At 44.1% G+C, this 16,507-nt stretch overlaps 1 protein-coding gene across 2 annotated transcripts in view; it reads right to left on the reverse strand.

Moving 5' to 3' along the window:
* GRB10 (growth factor receptor bound protein 10) overlaps positions 1–10,814 on the reverse strand; it is a 202,212-nt gene extending 191,398 nt beyond the window's left edge. For both annotated transcript variants that reach the window (XM_034761340.1, XM_034761339.1), the window contains exon 1: positions 10,364–10,814. The gene's annotated coding sequence lies outside the window, so the exon portion shown is untranslated. The remainder of the gene's footprint in view (positions 1–10,363) is intronic.
* Positions 10,815–16,507: the final 5,693 nt, after the last annotated feature.

A 16,507-nucleotide genomic window follows, 5' to 3' on the forward strand; every position in this document is an offset into this window, starting at 1 on the left:
GTTTCAGAGTAGCAGCCGTGTTAGTCTGTATCCGCAAAAAGAAGAACAGGAGTACTTGTGGCACCTTAGAGACTAACAAATTTATTAGAGCATAAGCTTTCGTGGACTACAGCCCACTTCGGATATGCATCCGAAGAAGTGGGCTGTAGTCCACGAAAGCTTATGCTCTAATAAATTTGTTAGTCTCTAAGGTGACACAAGTACTCCTGTTCTTCTTTTTGTATAATAGTACTGGAAACAGTCTGTCCTACAACCTCTGAAAGGGCAGGAGAGCTAGAGGATGGGGCATGAAGATGAGATGGTGTCCAACTATAGCAGCTGGTAGGTCCCAATTTGCTAAGTGATGCAACAAACATTTGTGCTTTTATTTGATGCTACCTATTACAAGGTAACGCCTGGATGTGAACCATTTTACTGAACAGCAGTGGTGCCTCTTTCAAGCAAACCTAGAACCACAACCCTTTTCCACCCACGTGAAGGAAAAATTTTCATGAGGAACCCATTTCCCTTTCAACCAGCCAAGGGGGTTAAAATAAGCGGGTTAGTGGTAGGAAGGTATGGTGCAAATAAGTCAAATTTCAGTGTCTTAAAGAAAAACATATATACTTATGCCAACATTATTCTAGTTACCTACTGTTACTTACATTACTAGAAGCACTAGGACTGTTACCTTCTATGAAGTTCTGACGCATCAAGAGTTTTAGTCTAGAATTCTGACAGGATTCAGCAAAGTACCATCTGCAAAAGGTGGGGGGGGGGGGGAAAGCCTGAGCCATAGCTATGGTAATCTTACTATAAAGACAAACTTGCATGACTGAGTTGCATGTCAAAGTGAGCTAGAGAAAAAAAAATTTTTTTTTTTTAGTCTGGTTGGTAGGAGGACAGGTAGTCCTGCTCCGGGAAATAATGGCAGCAGACAATGCATCCAACTTGATCTTCAGTTTTCGAACTGGATTCCTCGAGTTCAGAATGCAAATATTAATTCTTGTGTCTACAATGGATTCCTAAATGCTTAGACATCGAAACCTGTCTTTAATTAAGTTTAGGAACGAGTGTGCAAAATGAGGCCTACCCAGATTTTTATTGCAATGGATTAGCTTGCATATTACTCCACAGAGGCCTGCTAGCCCACCAACAGCATCAGAAAAGCTTGAGAATTCCGCTTGGGTCTCCCAGCCAAGATAAAGCCTTAGCCAAGCTCCCGTATGCACAGACACTAAATTCTGTGGCCAGTCTGGGTTGACTCCAGCTTGTTTGACCCAGCAGCGTGGCATTAATAAAACATTTATTTTTTTCCTGGTGGTTTCCCTCTTAGACTTGTCATTTCTAGATATTTTTGCAGCGGACTTTTTTGCTCTGACACGCTGAGGCAGAACTGACCTTAACCACTGGAGCTTGGACATAGACAAAAGTTCCTCTGGGGAACTTTACCAGCTTAATCACTTCCAAATCCACAAGCCATTCCATGTTAGCTAGAACTATATGCCATTTTAGCTTTGCAACAGAGCCTTTAAATCAGGTTAAATTGCTCCTAGATACTGTAAGACAACATCACAAGATGCTCAAAAAGGGAGGGTGAGATGACTGGACATGAAAGGCCTGAGAAATTCTAGTCTCTTCATGACCAGCTGGCTTTGTAATGACTACCAGCAGTTTTTCCTCCATTCGTAGGAAGAGAAACAGTTGAATGATTTTACTGTAGGCCACAATTATATGCATGTCCAACTTATCCAAGACTAAAAGATTAGTACAGTACCACATTCTTCAATCCTGCTGATGAAGCAATTGGCAGAACCAGCACTATCTTATAATGTGATGAGAAAGTTACCTGAACCACAACCCTGTTGTACTTTGCAAGTTTCATCATACTAAATATTTGATCTCTACCTACAATAAAGGCTGCACACTTCTAGTATCAGCTGTGCTATTCTTTGGAATTGCTCCTTTGACTTTAAAACTTTGACATCATACTTTTTTTAATCCACTTTGATAGCAAGGATTTCAAAGCATTTTCTGATCAGAATACAGAACAAGTGCAATTCTCTTCCTGTAATATTCAGCCCAGTTTCCGTATCTCTATAAGGATTTTACTTTAGGAGCCTAAAATTAAGCTCCTTTTTTGGGGAAGTCTTGACTTTGTGGTTTTTTCCTTACTGTTCTTCCTATATAGTCACACAAAGTGACCATTTGATTTATCTGGAGTGCTTTGGTATCAGAAGGAGGACGGAAGAACTATTTCCCCAATATGTAAACAGTGTTGATATTTAGGCGTTATATCACACACACAAAACTCAAGTCTGCTGCTTGCTTGAAGCCTTCTATGATATTCTGCCCCCCAAGGAAGCAGCACACTTGATAGGATCTGAACTGCCTCTACACAAGAAAGAGAAGGGGTGTTAGGAAGACAAGCAGGAAGGGGGCTAAAAATTAGAATATGTACGTTACGCACCTTTCAGAAGACCTGGACAAACTGCCCATTAACAACTCCCACTAAGGCCGATCCCGTCTAAACTGCCACCTGTACCACACTACAGAGGGTGTAAGCAGCAAGTAGCATTTGATCTCTTCCGTTGCTACAGCTGAGTTTTTAGCCCTCCTTCTCAACTCTCATGACGCTTTCAAGCGAAAAATGGGGCTCAAGTGAGGTATTGCTTAACCGTCAAGGGCTGTTGTCTATAGCAGTTTGTTAGAACATCCCACTAAATAAACAGTGAAAACCTTTGATTCATGTAAGTCAAATACAATCATCACTGTCCTATTGTTTCTGATCAGTTTGAAAAGCCAGGTAGTTTCCCCCCTAGAAAGGCCATGACTACGGACAGGTCTAGACTTCAGCTAGAAGCTTACTTCCCAGAAGAGCTAGACATCCGCTAGCTCTGCTTGGAGCTAGTATTCTAAAAATAGCACCTTAGTCAGGGGCAGCACAGGAAGCAGGTTGAGACAGCCTCCCAGTACATACTCAGGGCATCTGGGCAGGTTGGTACTTGGGCAGCTAGCCTGAGCCCCCCCACCTGTGGAACCCCAAGCTTACACTGCTATTTTTAGCATGCCAGCTCAAGCAGAGCTAGCACGTTTACCTGCTTTGGGAACCATGCTTCTAGCTGTAGTGTCACCATTTTCAGACAACTAGAAGTCGAACAACCAGAAAGCGGAGTAAAATTCAGAACTAAGGGCAAATCAGCCTCAACTTTTTTAAATCTACTTATTTGTCTGTTTCATGACTCACTGGTGCTAAGAAGTTCGGTACCTTTAATAGAAGCCAAAAGACAAATCCAAGTTGACACTATAGTTCATGAGTTTTTGCAGGGAGGGTTTCTTAAAGCCACTCTTCATAAAGAGATTGAGACAGATCCTCCATCAAGACAGTGTGCAACGGCAGGTCTCGTGTAGTTTAGGCCCCGCAGGCAAGATCTGGGTGTGTCAATCTGGTAGATAAGCTCAGCAGCTGTCTAACTCCTCACAAAACAGCCTGGGGGAGGAAGCATAAAGATCCTTCACAGCCTTTAGCCTAATGGTTAGGGTGCTCAGCCAGGATGTGAGAGACCCTGGTTCAACTCCTCCCAGTGAGAAGAAGGGATTTGAACAGGGATCTACCAACCTTAGAGGTGAGCACCCAACCCACTGAACTACAGAATATTCCGATATAGGTCTGTCTCCATCACTCTTATTGAAAAGTAGAATATTAACTCATTAAATTGAGCCAGAGAAAATGAGAATCACTCTATAGTCCAGTGGGTGGAGCACCCACCTGAGAGATGGGAGACTCCAGTTGAAATTCCTCCTCATCAGGCAGAGGAGGAAACTGAACTGGGGCCTCCCACATCCTGGGTGAGTATCCTAACCCCTGGACTAAAAGTTATGAAGGACGTCCTCCTCCATCACCATTTAGTACAGAGTTAGGTGCCTAAGCTACCTGACTCCAGGAAAGGGGTTCCCAGCTGTGGACTGCAAGTAGAGATAGCATTGAACTCCACGAGAAGGGTGGCGTAAGGACACATCCTTTTCATCAGCATCTCCTATTGGCTAATGTAGGCAGAGCCTCACCTACCCGGTAGCATGTTGCCTTTTGGGGATCACATTCTAAGGTGCCTATTTCTTCCTAATCTTTGTAGAGGGAGCCTAGGCACATAACTCAGGCTTTGCAGATCCCATTGATTTTCCAGGCATCGAGAAGTTAAGCATTGCAACACCCCTTGTCATCAGACCATCATCTCTCCTCATAGTTACGCTGCATCCGAATCCTGTCATTGGGAAATCTGTGTTCAAATGCTACGTCCACTGGCAATATGCAAAGTGAATGCAAAACACCACAGAGTTACAGCGGGGGGGGGGGTTTGAGGGGAATAAAGCAGTCTGACCCACTGAGAAGTCGCTTATTGATACAAGAACAATTGCTCTATAAAGTAGAAAGTCTTGAGTTATGACAAAGGAATCCTTTCACTTCTCAGGCGATGTTGGTAATATTAATAGTAATGCAGAAGAATCACCCAGTGCACAAGGCACTTCTAGTTTGATAGGAGATAGCAGTATAACCTACAGTAAAAAGCAGTTAGCACCAAGACCCTCCTAAATGGATTTTATTAGCAGCATACAGTTGAGCTAGAACAAAGACCAAGTACCCAGTGATACTTTCCTGAAAGGCAGTAATCATAAGGCTAAGACATCAGGAGTTCCCCTTTCACAGTGTCCTAAGCTTCTGAAATTTTAGCTTTTTACAAGTTTATATCTATGCATGTATTTTGACATAAAGGAACTACTGATTCCTCTTCTGGAATAATGTTCAAGCAATTAAAATGTTACCAGTATAGTAAGCGACACCATCAGAGTATTTAGCCTCAGTCCCCGTTCCCTTTTCCCCTTCCCAAAGTTTTCGTTAGGAGCGAAGGGTAGTTTTGGTGTGTGAATCTTAAAGTTCAATAGCTCAGTTGAGAAGAGTTTCTGAACATTTTAGAGATGAAGTCAATAAGTTGCCTGAATTCTGACTTTTGCCCTTCACCTCTGGGATGTTTCAGAAACCAGTAACACTGACATTTTTAGGAGGATAGCTAAAAGTTAAACATTTTATATGCACCAAGGAAAGCATAAGAGAAAGGAGAGAGTTAAGTCATCCATCTGGTAAGGTTAAGGGGGAAAAAAGGGACTTCAAAAGGTAGAGCAGGAGTGGAATGATGAGACTTTGAAGCACCCAATTCTTTGCCAGCAATCAAAAGGTTTTCATGTATGAAATATTCAAGCAAGCTGTAAGGCAGATTTCTGGAGACTCCATGTGATTCAGTCCAATTGCCACTTCAAAACTTAAATGTGTTTTTCATTGGGAAGTTAGGCAAAAAGTCATTTTAATTGCTCCAGGAGCGAATATTCTCTCTCACACACACACCTAGGCTCAAGGTAAGAGTTTCAGGTTTTTGTATAGTGATAGCAATCAGCACTTAAAAATTGTTTGAAAGCTATTTAATGGGTTGATTTTTTTTTTTTGAAAGCGCCACTAAATTATGTGTGTTGTGAAACAATGAAGAAAATTATGGAGTACCACTCTTAAAAGTACCAAGGCTGCAGCTAAGATAGCAAAAAAAAAAAAAAAAAAAAAAAAGAGTCCCTAGATTATGGGCAATAGAAACCCTATTAGATTACCAAACAGCACTGCATTTTCTCATCATGGTGATGTAATGGAAAGTGATATTGCAGAAGACTGCAGCATCATTCACTCCTGACTCAGTTACAGTCCTCAACAACCACAAGCTCATATTCATAACATATCCTCATCACTACCCATCTTTACATTAGTCTTTTAACATCTGTGTCCCCGACGCCTACAGGACAGGAGTACTTTGGTCAGTCTATTCAGCAAATCGGTTGAAGTATGACAACCACAACTGTTGCTTTGTAAGACAGTTTCATCCAAGTCTGTCAGAGCTTTGGATCTCAGTCTCCTTTTGCTCTCACTGGACGGATGAGCATTTCCTCCACAGCATGCTCAATACAGCCTGCCAGAAAAGTTTGATTTCCTATTTTTTCCCTGCTGAAAGCTAGTAGAAACTGGCATCGATTTAGGTTGGGAAGAATCAGATGCCAGTTTACCAGTAGTTTAAGTAAACATATGTTTACAATTACCTCGTTCATCATGACCTACTTGTGTGGAGTTGCCTTTTTGGAACTAGTTCATGTTTACTGACTCTGGTCTCTGAACAAAGCTGAAACATTAAAATTTACTGTAACTGAGAGCCATTGCATCAGCACCCTGCTTGAAAAGTTAGGGCCATAGGATTCTGAGGGTATGTCTTCACTACCCGCCGTATCGGCGGATAGCAATCGATTTATCCAGGATCGATATATCACGTCTCGTTAAGACACAATATATCGATCCCCGAACGCGCTCACCGTCCACTCCAGAACTCACCAGAGCGAGCGGCAGTAGCGCAGTTGACGGGGAGCCGCAGCCATCGATCCCGCGCCGTCTGGACCCCAGGTAATTCGATCCAAGATACTTGGAAGTATCTTGGATAGATCCTTCCCTCCCCCCCCTCCCCCCAGTGTAGACCAGCCCTTAGACATGAATTGATACACAATCCTAAGACAAACACTACACTGGGTTTCTCGGGGAAAGCTGCACTCTGAGTAGAGTGCCACAGTGTCTCCTGGCCCATGGTTAACCCTGGATAAGCAAGCATAAGCAATATAAATGACCCTCCGACATCACCACAAAAAAAGTTCTCTTCAAACAGAAAGGAGGTGCAGATTGTGTTGTGTGCCAGCTGGTCCTTTGGAGAGCTGTATCTGCTCGGACTTGTCCCCAGCAGTCAAGAGGGGACATCTCATCCTACATTTTAAGCTACCTAAAGAGTAAGCATGAAGCAAGCTACAACAAAGACCACAATAATAAGACATTTCATAGGGTCAGACAGCTCAAATTTCAAAAGAATCGTTTCTTTGCTTTTCCTAGCTTAAGCGCTGATGGGAAAGAAATTCATATGGGAAAAAAAACTTTATTTTTTACATTGAAAATCAGTCCATGCATCCCTAGTAATAAATTAACAGAGGGATAGAATGGAAATGCCAAGAAGTTAATACAGCAACACTACCACAACCCATTAAGTTATAGAACATTACAAAATGGTCTTTAAATGTTTACCCAGTCTAACTTCAAGCAAACATTTTAAAGTAAAGAAATCAAGTTTACAGCAGTTTTTACTAATTCAGTGATAGCTTTACCTAGACAAGTCAAATGATTGAGTACATCCAGAGTCCTACAAGTTCAAGTTAGTACAACCCCTTAAAGCCCTCCCGTATTACATTGCCTTGTATGACTGGCAAGGGGGCTTTGCAACTCTCCATTCAGTTAGGGACAACCACCTCAATATATACATATCTAGATTATTTGTGGTATCTAAGGGGAAAGCCTCAGTGAAGCTGGTTGTGGCTCCCAGCCTAGAGCTGCTCTGCAGTATACCAGCTGCTAACAGTCTCCAATTGGACATCTGCTTGCTGGGGATTGTCAGATAACATCCTCCCCCTCCCTACCAGTGTTGCAAGGGCTGCTGAAAGAGATGGCACATGGCCTAGCTATACCATCTCTATGCCAGCTGGCGACTCCCCATCTTGGAAGAAACCTTCAGCTAAGGAGATCCAGCTACTTTTAGCCTTTACACGCCAGTGGACTGCAATTCAGGATCTGGCCCACAGTTCATAGGAAGACTTGTAGCAATTCTTGTTAGATTCAAAGTCATTTAAGTATGTATGACACAGGGTTGCAAATGTTTGCTCTACATATGATTATACCAGCTGTGTTCTATGAACAGAACAGAACTACAGATATCCATTTTACATTTAGGTAATGCTTTCAAAATAAATACAAAAACACCACTGAAAGCAAGTCACGCCTGGGTTAGAGGTTGAAAGCCAACATGCACAACAGTAGGGGAGAGGATATTTTGACTGACAAAAACCAAGGAAACTCACTAGAACATCCAGCCAGAGCAAACAAGATCTACTTTAAGAACAAAGAGTGAAAATGAAGTACAATATTAGCAGGCAGGGAGAAAGGAAGAAACAATAAACTTCTGGCAAGTGTAGGGGTCTGCTTCCATACATTATCATTCAGAACAGATGTTACCAAACATTACTTTTTAGTCTGTTTGCTGTGAGTTGTGCTGCATATTTAAAAACTAAATTGAGCCAAGCAAGTTTTGATATCAAAGATTAAGTTTATTCATTAGACTACAACTGTATATCTTGAGACCAAAGGCAAAAGAAAGAGAGGAATACGCTTCTTGAACAGCCACATCTCTTCCATTCAGACCTTGCTAGGGAATTTATGTGTATGTTCTGAGCATTCTGGATGTCCCTTCACTCCTTTTCCCCCTATCTAAATGAACTCGACTGAAGCAGCAGTCCAGGTTGTTATTTACACCATTTAATGTTTCAGGCACACTTCTTTCTTCCACTCAGGTTGTCTAATCTCCATACTTTTTTTTTTTTTTTTTTAAACCTGTCGTCATAACTCACTCCTTTTAATCCTGGGATTAGCCTTGTTGCCCTCCTCTGTACCTTTGAGTGCTGTAAGTGCAACTAGCCCATGAATGTAAGAATAAGTCAAACTGAAATCTTATAACTGCTTACTGATCTCATCTCCTACAGAAGCTTTGTTCAAAAGATCATTCAAGCACCTCTGTGAAGCAATACAATTTCACTTGACTTAAATTTTAGAAATTTAACATTCCACTCCCACCCTCTTCACTGTGCCAATTGTTGTTTCTCACTTTACATGAGTAAAATCATGAACAAGCACAGAATTGCTCTGTGAACCTTGATCAGTACCGCTTTGACATACCAGCAACATATGTTCCCAGTTCAACAAATCAAAACATTTTACACAAAACACCACTGCAGATAGAGTGGTGCTCCCAAGTGCTGATTCAGCACTTTCCATACTACTTCTAAAATAAAATGTTATGTGGATTTTAAGGGGGAGGAAGGGGAAGGAAAGGGGGGTGGGGGGCCGGCAGTTTAAATCCGTAGAAAAAGAGATTTTGCAATAGTGCATCTGCCGACCCAATTAACTGCAGACTTTCTTTTATAAAATGATAGTTTAGGTCCCAGTTTGCAAAATGGCAAACAATGTATAAAAGGGGAGTCCATGTAGAACAGTTTTCTGCTGCTCCACCTCCAATCATGAGTCTGAAGTGGGGGAGGACAAGAGGGAAGAAGGTAAAAACCTCTCCCTCCAATCCAAGTCTTATTTTACACATAACAGATTACAATAAGCTACCCAATATTACCCAGAAGCCAACAAAATGCTGTCCCACACCAGTGTTCAAATATTCCCCTTACTCCCAAATACTTGTTTTTGCAGCTACCATCACAGATTTACAAAACAGAAAAGAAGGAAGGTGGCAGCACCCAGGAGAGGCACTTTTGTGAACTGTCCTTTGCCTCAGTCTTCTTGCCGAAAGAGAAAAAAAAAATGCAAGGAATAGGATTTCAGACCTAAACTTTTAATACCTCTAGGAAAAGCAGAGCAAAAGAAACAGTTTAGCTTTCCTCAGACCCTGTAAAAGCAGCTGCAATTCCAGATAAATATTTAGAAAGTGCAGGCTAGTAAGTACAGCACCCCCCAGATCTGGTGCAAATGGAAAATCAGGCTGGGAGAAGAACCATGTTCACAGATGGATTAAGAATAGGACTTATTCTGTGGCTCAAGATCCCCTCTGATCGCTGCAACCCAGCCTCCCCCCAACGCGCTTTTCTTTAGGGCTTGAAAGGATCTCACGTCTGACAACGAAGTGGTTCAAATACGTGCACAGGCTCAATGACTCCCCCAAGGGGCTAATAAAGGTCCAAACGAGGAGAGAAAAGAGAACACAGCAAATTACTAACAACTGATTCGCAGCATTAAACTCGCCTGAAGTCTTGTCACTCGGGGGGGAAATGGAAAGTGGTTCCAGTTTTCCAGCCCGGTTTAATTGGGAAGTTTTGAAAGTGACCAACTAAATCCGAAGCCAGAGAAAGAATTGCACACTCCTCCCCCAGCTCTAATCTCTGCTACTAAGGACCCAGCACACAAGCTCCCTAGCAGTTCTATATATACGCACAGGCGCGCTGTCCCCTTGCAATTTAGCCCCATTGCCTCTGGCGTCCTCCCTCACCCCAGCCTGTTCTGGGGCGGAGAGGGAGCGCCTAAGCCAGTGCATTTTGCATTTGCAGTCTTGGACCTCTCTCAACAGTTTGCTCCTGCAGACTGTCCAACCCCCCCCCCCCCCCGAGATTCCTCCTCTTTCCCCCTTGCAAGAGACGCATGCAGGATGTTACATGCCCACCCCAAAGTGGCTGGGGTAAGCAATAGACCTTCGCCCCCCGATTCTCTTACCTGCTGCCTGCGGTTCCTCTTTCGCCCTCGTGGCCTCCCTCCCGCTGCTCGGGACACCAGCGCTGCCCCCTCCCCCTCTTGAGAGCTTCTCTGTGCGTCTGGCTCCTTCTGTCTCGCACGCTCGGATCAAGTTTTGTGGCTGTTGTTCTGGTGGGGCCGGGAGTAGAGCAGGCAGCGGGGGATGCAATGGGGAGACGGGGTATCTTCGTAGTGTGGCGTGGGAGAGGTGGAAAGTTAAACTCCCAGCGCACACGCCAACAAACTATACGGTGCGCGGGGGAATTTGCAAAGAAAACTTCTGCCCGTGCTGCTGCGCCTGAACCGCTGCTGCGGATCCTGCTCCCGCTCCCTCCTCCAGGTTCCTGGTATTAACACGGGGCTACGTGCCCCTGCCACCGAGATCTTGCTTCGTACTCAGCTGACTCTCCAGCTTAGGATGCATCATCTCCACCGTCCCCCTCCCCCTTTAATAGGCTTTAAACCCACCTCCCACCCCGGCACCGCCTCCGCTGGCTCCACGCAGCCGCAGCCCGAGCCATTCCACGCCCCGGCCCAGCCGCCTCCCCGCCCAGCCGGCCGCGGGCCGGGGAAGGGCAGCGAGCTGCTCCAGTGCGTCCCGCTGGAGTTCTCCCAGCCCGGTCCGGGGTTTGTTTTCCAGCCTCGCTGCTCCCTGCGCCAATCGGCTGCCAGCGTTCCTCGAGCCCGGCTGCAGACGGAGCTCCTGTTCCTGGCTAGTCGCTGTGCGGACACAAACGCGCCCTGGGTTTGCCCGAGCTCAGCCACTTGAGTCCCTGCTCCCAGGCCCGCTCACAGTCGCGCCGCTCTGGTACGCAACAGACACGTGTGTGTACCACGCTGAGCTGCAGCCTGCACCCGCCACTAACGCCGTCCACACACAGACACGCACCGAGCCCAGGCTCACTTGCATTCCGCCACACACTGTTTCAGACTCACACTCACCCAACCAGCGCAGCCTCTCACACTTCTGTCACACTCAGACACTCACTTGGCTCTGGCAAACCCACAGCTATGCATTGCTGCCAGTCATCCTCCATACACTGACTTTGCACACGCATGCACTGTGCTCACCTACACTCTCACCATCACCCCTTGCACACTCACTGTTCACTCTCACCATCCCTGATTACACACATACACCTTTCTCATGTATATTGTGCTGACAGAAATATTCACACTCACTGGGATGAGGCTTGCCCAATGGATGGTAATACTGTTTCACATTTAGACCAGGTAGAATGAATGCAAAAACAGGATAGTTAGATTTGTGCTCGGCAAGAAACTGAGTGTTGTTATTAATGGAAAAGGAGGTTGAAGTGCTGCTGTGCAAACAAAAAAGCCAAAAAAATGCACCAGTAACAGCCGGAGTGGCTGCACCAGCTGGGATTAAATGGACCAGGCCACACTTCTTAGCATATTCAAAATTATCCTAATTAATGACAATAAAATATTGAGAAGGGATATTAAATCTTGTATTTCAGCCCCTAGAAAAGTCATGTTTTCTTTTTTAAGATAATATTATGATTTTGGTCTGACTTGATTTTTGAACTCTCATTTCCCTCCTTTACTGGATGTTAAATTCATTTTTGCCAATGCTTCAAAATTTATAAAGGTGATTTTTGCCCCCACTGCAAAAGCTTTCACCCCCACATCTGCCCTTCACCTGCCCAGCAATTAATTCTGCCCCCTGATGCCCATCAATTTTGCCCCCACAGGAGTTTTGCCCCCCGCCGCCTCACCTCTGTTCCTTCTATATTTCTTGCAGCTCTTCATCCACCTCTCCCAGGATCAAAGCAGAGGGCTGCAGCTAGGTCCCCTTCTCCTCTTTCCAGGGTTGAGGGGAACAGCTTCAGGGGTTCTTCATCACTCCTGCCCCTTTGTAAGTCAGGTGTTATAGGGAGGCAGGCAAAGAAGAGCCAGCCCATAGAAGGGAAGGGAGAAGTGGAGATACCTTAAGTGGCTAGCTTCTTTCTGCTCCTTCTCCCTCCCACCTGTGACAAATGAGGTGACCTCCTGGGAGGCGGGGGAGGTCTGCTTGCTGCTGCTCTGAGTGGTTGCTCTTCCCCAGGAGGTGGGACAACCAGCCAATCAGAGGGGGTTCCTCCAAGGAGGGCTCACATTAGCCCTGTCATTGCAAAGCTGCAACCCAAGCCAAGCTCTAGTAAAAATGGGCAGAGTTAAAGACTGCAATTTTTAACTGTTAGAGATCAGAGTGAGTCCTATGTAGCAGCTGATTGTGCAACATACACCAACAGTAGGGTTCTTGTCACCTTCCAAAGCATCTAGTTCTGGCTACTATCAGAGACAGGATACTGCACCAGAGGGATTACTGATCTGGTGCAGTATGGCAATTCTTACGTTCCTGAGGTCTTGGAGCCTGGACACTACAAAGGTGTTGGAGAGGCCCTGCAAGGACTCACCGCCATGGTTGGATCTTTATATTTTGCCAGTTGGTCTTGGCCACCTGTAACAACCCACTCAAAGCACAAGCAGAACCTCAGGTCAGCAGGTCTCAGCACTACAAGGGGCAGAAGTCCTACTTCCTGTGGGTTGGCTCCATCAGAGGGTTATTACTAGCTGCCTGATCAGCAGAGAGCTTTTTTGAGGTGCATGGGGAGGTGAGAGCAGCAGCTAGAGGAAATGTGAAATGTTTGTAAGATGGCATGCCTGGGGTTGGGGTGTGACTTGGATGGATGGTTACAGGAGACAGGAGGTCTTTAAAGGAGCAGAATGATGGGTGAGTAGGGAGGTAGACAGTGATAGGGGACAGGGATCTGGAAAGAGATTCTAGTGTGTAAACACACTTTGTACATATTATAGGACATACTTCCAAACGTGATGTATGCATAACAAGTAACTAACTACACAACCCCTTTTTTCCCCAACCTTCTCTGCCCATCCTGTTTTCATTCTGTATTCTCACTTCTTTCATCAACACCACCATTTATGCCACAAAGAATGTGCCTGTCTATCTGATCTGTGAGACACATAGCATGCTGTGTGGCCTTGGAACAATTCATGGTAACAGAGATTGCAGGGGAGCCTTTATAAACTGGGCAGCCCCTCCACTCTCTTGGATTCTCAAGCACTCCCCAGGGATCTCACACACTTGTAATACTTATAACTCTTCAGCAGCAGGGGTCCTTGTGCATTTCAACTTCACCTATTACCAGGGCTACACTGGCAGCTCCATGCAATCCAAAGAATATTTTTAAGTGACTCACATGCTGACAAGTAATTTGTGGAACTGAGAAACGGCTCTTTCAAGGAATCCAGGGGTATCCCCCCTAAGGAAACTTTAAACGTGTGTGTGCACGCGCATGCCATTTGGTGTAATCTAGTGCATTCTAAAGGTGGGAGGGGCAGAGAGCATTCTATAAACCATGCCTAGAAACACCCACTTGTAGAAAAATATCTGCTTTATCTATAGAAGAAGCTGAATGCCACTGGAAGCAGGGAAATTCCCAGTGCTCCACATTATTATTAGAAACCACTATTGGCATGTATTAATTATAGTATTGTCATTCAACTTTCTATTAAACACCTTTTAAAAAGTAACTTACTATTTCTACATTGCTTTTGTTCTTCCTTCTTTCTTCATTTTCAATTCCTTTAGTCCTCTGTACAGTATATGTTGGTGTCTTTTCACAGCTGTCCCTTCATTTCACCTTCCTCTTTCTGTACATGTGTCGTGTCCTTCCCTGTGTTCTTTCATCTCTCCATCCCTCAGTCGCTCCCTCATATCATCTCTCCAGTCTCTCACACATATCAAATAGCCTCTCACAGATACACATGTGACCCAGCCATATGCTTACTATTCACCCATCATATACACACTCAGTGTCTCTAACCCCAGCAGAGGACTAGGTGTGGGAAGCCACTTCTGCCACCAATGCTAGGAAGTAGGGGGCAGATCTGCCTGCTGGACAGGATGGTGTAAGCAGGGACCTCTCCCCGCACCACAGGGCCTCCTTTGCCAGAGCTACTGGGTCTTCTCCTACAAGGGCTCTCTGCTTCAGATTGAGATTAGGACTCAGTAAACTGCATAGCCATAGTAATGGAGGAAGCCATGGAGGCCCCCACAGGAGCAGCAGCAAAGAGTGACAATAGAGCCTCTTGTTCTGGCCCTTTGTTTCAGGGGTGTAGGCGCTGGGCCCTCCTACAGCATCGTTTGTTCTAGTGAGGGTCTGTGGAGCTGAGCTCTCCTATCACAAGACACTCTGTTGTGGAGGAGAAGGAGGCTGTGAAAAGCTGCTGAAGAGGAAGGTGTCTCTTGGGTCAGCCCGAGGAGAATAGCAGTAATATTCTCCCTGGCCTCCAGGAAAGTGGAATTGTGAGACAAACCCCTTCCCGCACACACACCCTCAGTTGCCACAAAAGAGAAGATACTGGTGATTGAACTAACCACTTTGGTGAGGTTGACAAGCCAGGCCTTCCCATTGCCCTTACCCCATGCCCATCTGCATTTCTACTTGAGATCCCAATCTACTAGTATGGCGAGGGGACGAATGGAAAGCCTCTCCCCTTCTTCACTAGCTGTGAGTAGAGAGGCAGCTGACACAGTTCCTCCTTCGCATGGAGCATGCTGTCCATGCAGGAACTTTTCTCCTCCTACCTGGAAAGTGTGTGATGACATTACCGTAACATCCCATGATCCTGGAGCTAGGCCCAGCCCTATTGTGCTTATTGGTTAATCATATTCAACACATGCTTCTTTAGTGTGGTGATGACATAGTTATACTTTGCAATTCTATAGCATTTTTCACCCTAAGAGATCAGTGTGCATTACAAATGTTATGTTTCACCCTATCTAAAGAGGGGGAAACTAAAACACAAAGGGGTAAAGTGATTTGTCCAAGGTCACAAAGCAAGTTAGAATTATATCTCATGAATTCCTGGTTTCCAAATTATTCTACCTCTTCAGCCAGAGTACCACCAAATATTTCAGATTGACTATTAAAAATAAATAACAGTGTTAGAAATACACAAATGTTACATACAATACAAAAGGTATGTCGGGGGTCTTTCTTGAACCATCATTTCTGGAGCTTAACTGGCTTTCTTCCAATAAGTGTGCTCTCACTATATAACACTGCTGATCCATCAGTTTATCATGAAATAACTTTAATATTTTACAAGTGTGAGAACATGTCTATTTGCCATTACACATGATTTTTAAAGGATTAAAATGTATACACTGTGTGTCATTATGTTACATTTTACAGACAATAAAATTATTTGTACTGGAGCCAAACTTGTTGATAGATTCCTTTACAAGTGCTTATGATAAAGAAAAAGAGTGTCCAGTTGAATGGTGATTAAATGAGTGTCTGAGCATAAATTTCCTTATATAAAAATAAACCATTTTACTAGAAGATCGTTGAAGTGTTCATCTATATAATATTTATTTGTCTCATCATGGCAGTAAAACAAAAAAGCAAAAACACTAGTGTGTGAGGAATATTTCCTGTACATTCTGACAAGTATATATAGTAGGCAAGACATGTTTAGTTTCCTGGACTACAGCTGTGTTGTTTGAAACTAAACTATACTGTCATAAAACAATTAAAATGGTTAACTATAGCTGTAGAACTAGATCCCTGTAACTGCAGGGAAGAGCAGATTTATGAGATAGTTAGCTTCTTTTCCCCGAACTAACAAATCTCTGAAAAAGTTACAGTATACTATATCATGAAAATAATGTAAAACAGCCTTCAAAATAACATACACCAACTGTAGGGTTCTTGTCACCTTCAGAAGCATTTAGTTCAAGATAACCCAATATTTTCCAGGAAAATAAGTTGTACTCTACTGCAGGGAATATATGCAAGAATCGGTGGTGACAATGCCATTTTGTCTGTGTATCAGTATTATTTCCACTCAAAGACAGTCACAGAAGTAGGTGTAAATTACAGAGACTCAAGTTCCTATGCAAATGAATTGGTCAGTGGCATTAAACCAGAGATGAGTTTGGCCTAAGAACATCACTGTCTTCTCTTCCTCATAATAGTTAATATAAGTGGTAGATAAGAGCCCACACTTAATTCTGGTATAACTTCATTGACTTCAGTGGAGTTAATTCTGATTTACCCTAGTGAAATGAGATCAGACTCAAGCTTCCCTGTA

This window comes from Trachemys scripta, chromosome 2 (assembly GCF_013100865.1).
Source record: "Trachemys scripta elegans isolate TJP31775 chromosome 2, CAS_Tse_1.0, whole genome shotgun sequence".
Classification (NCBI taxonomy): domain Eukaryota; kingdom Metazoa; phylum Chordata; order Testudines; family Emydidae; genus Trachemys; species Trachemys scripta.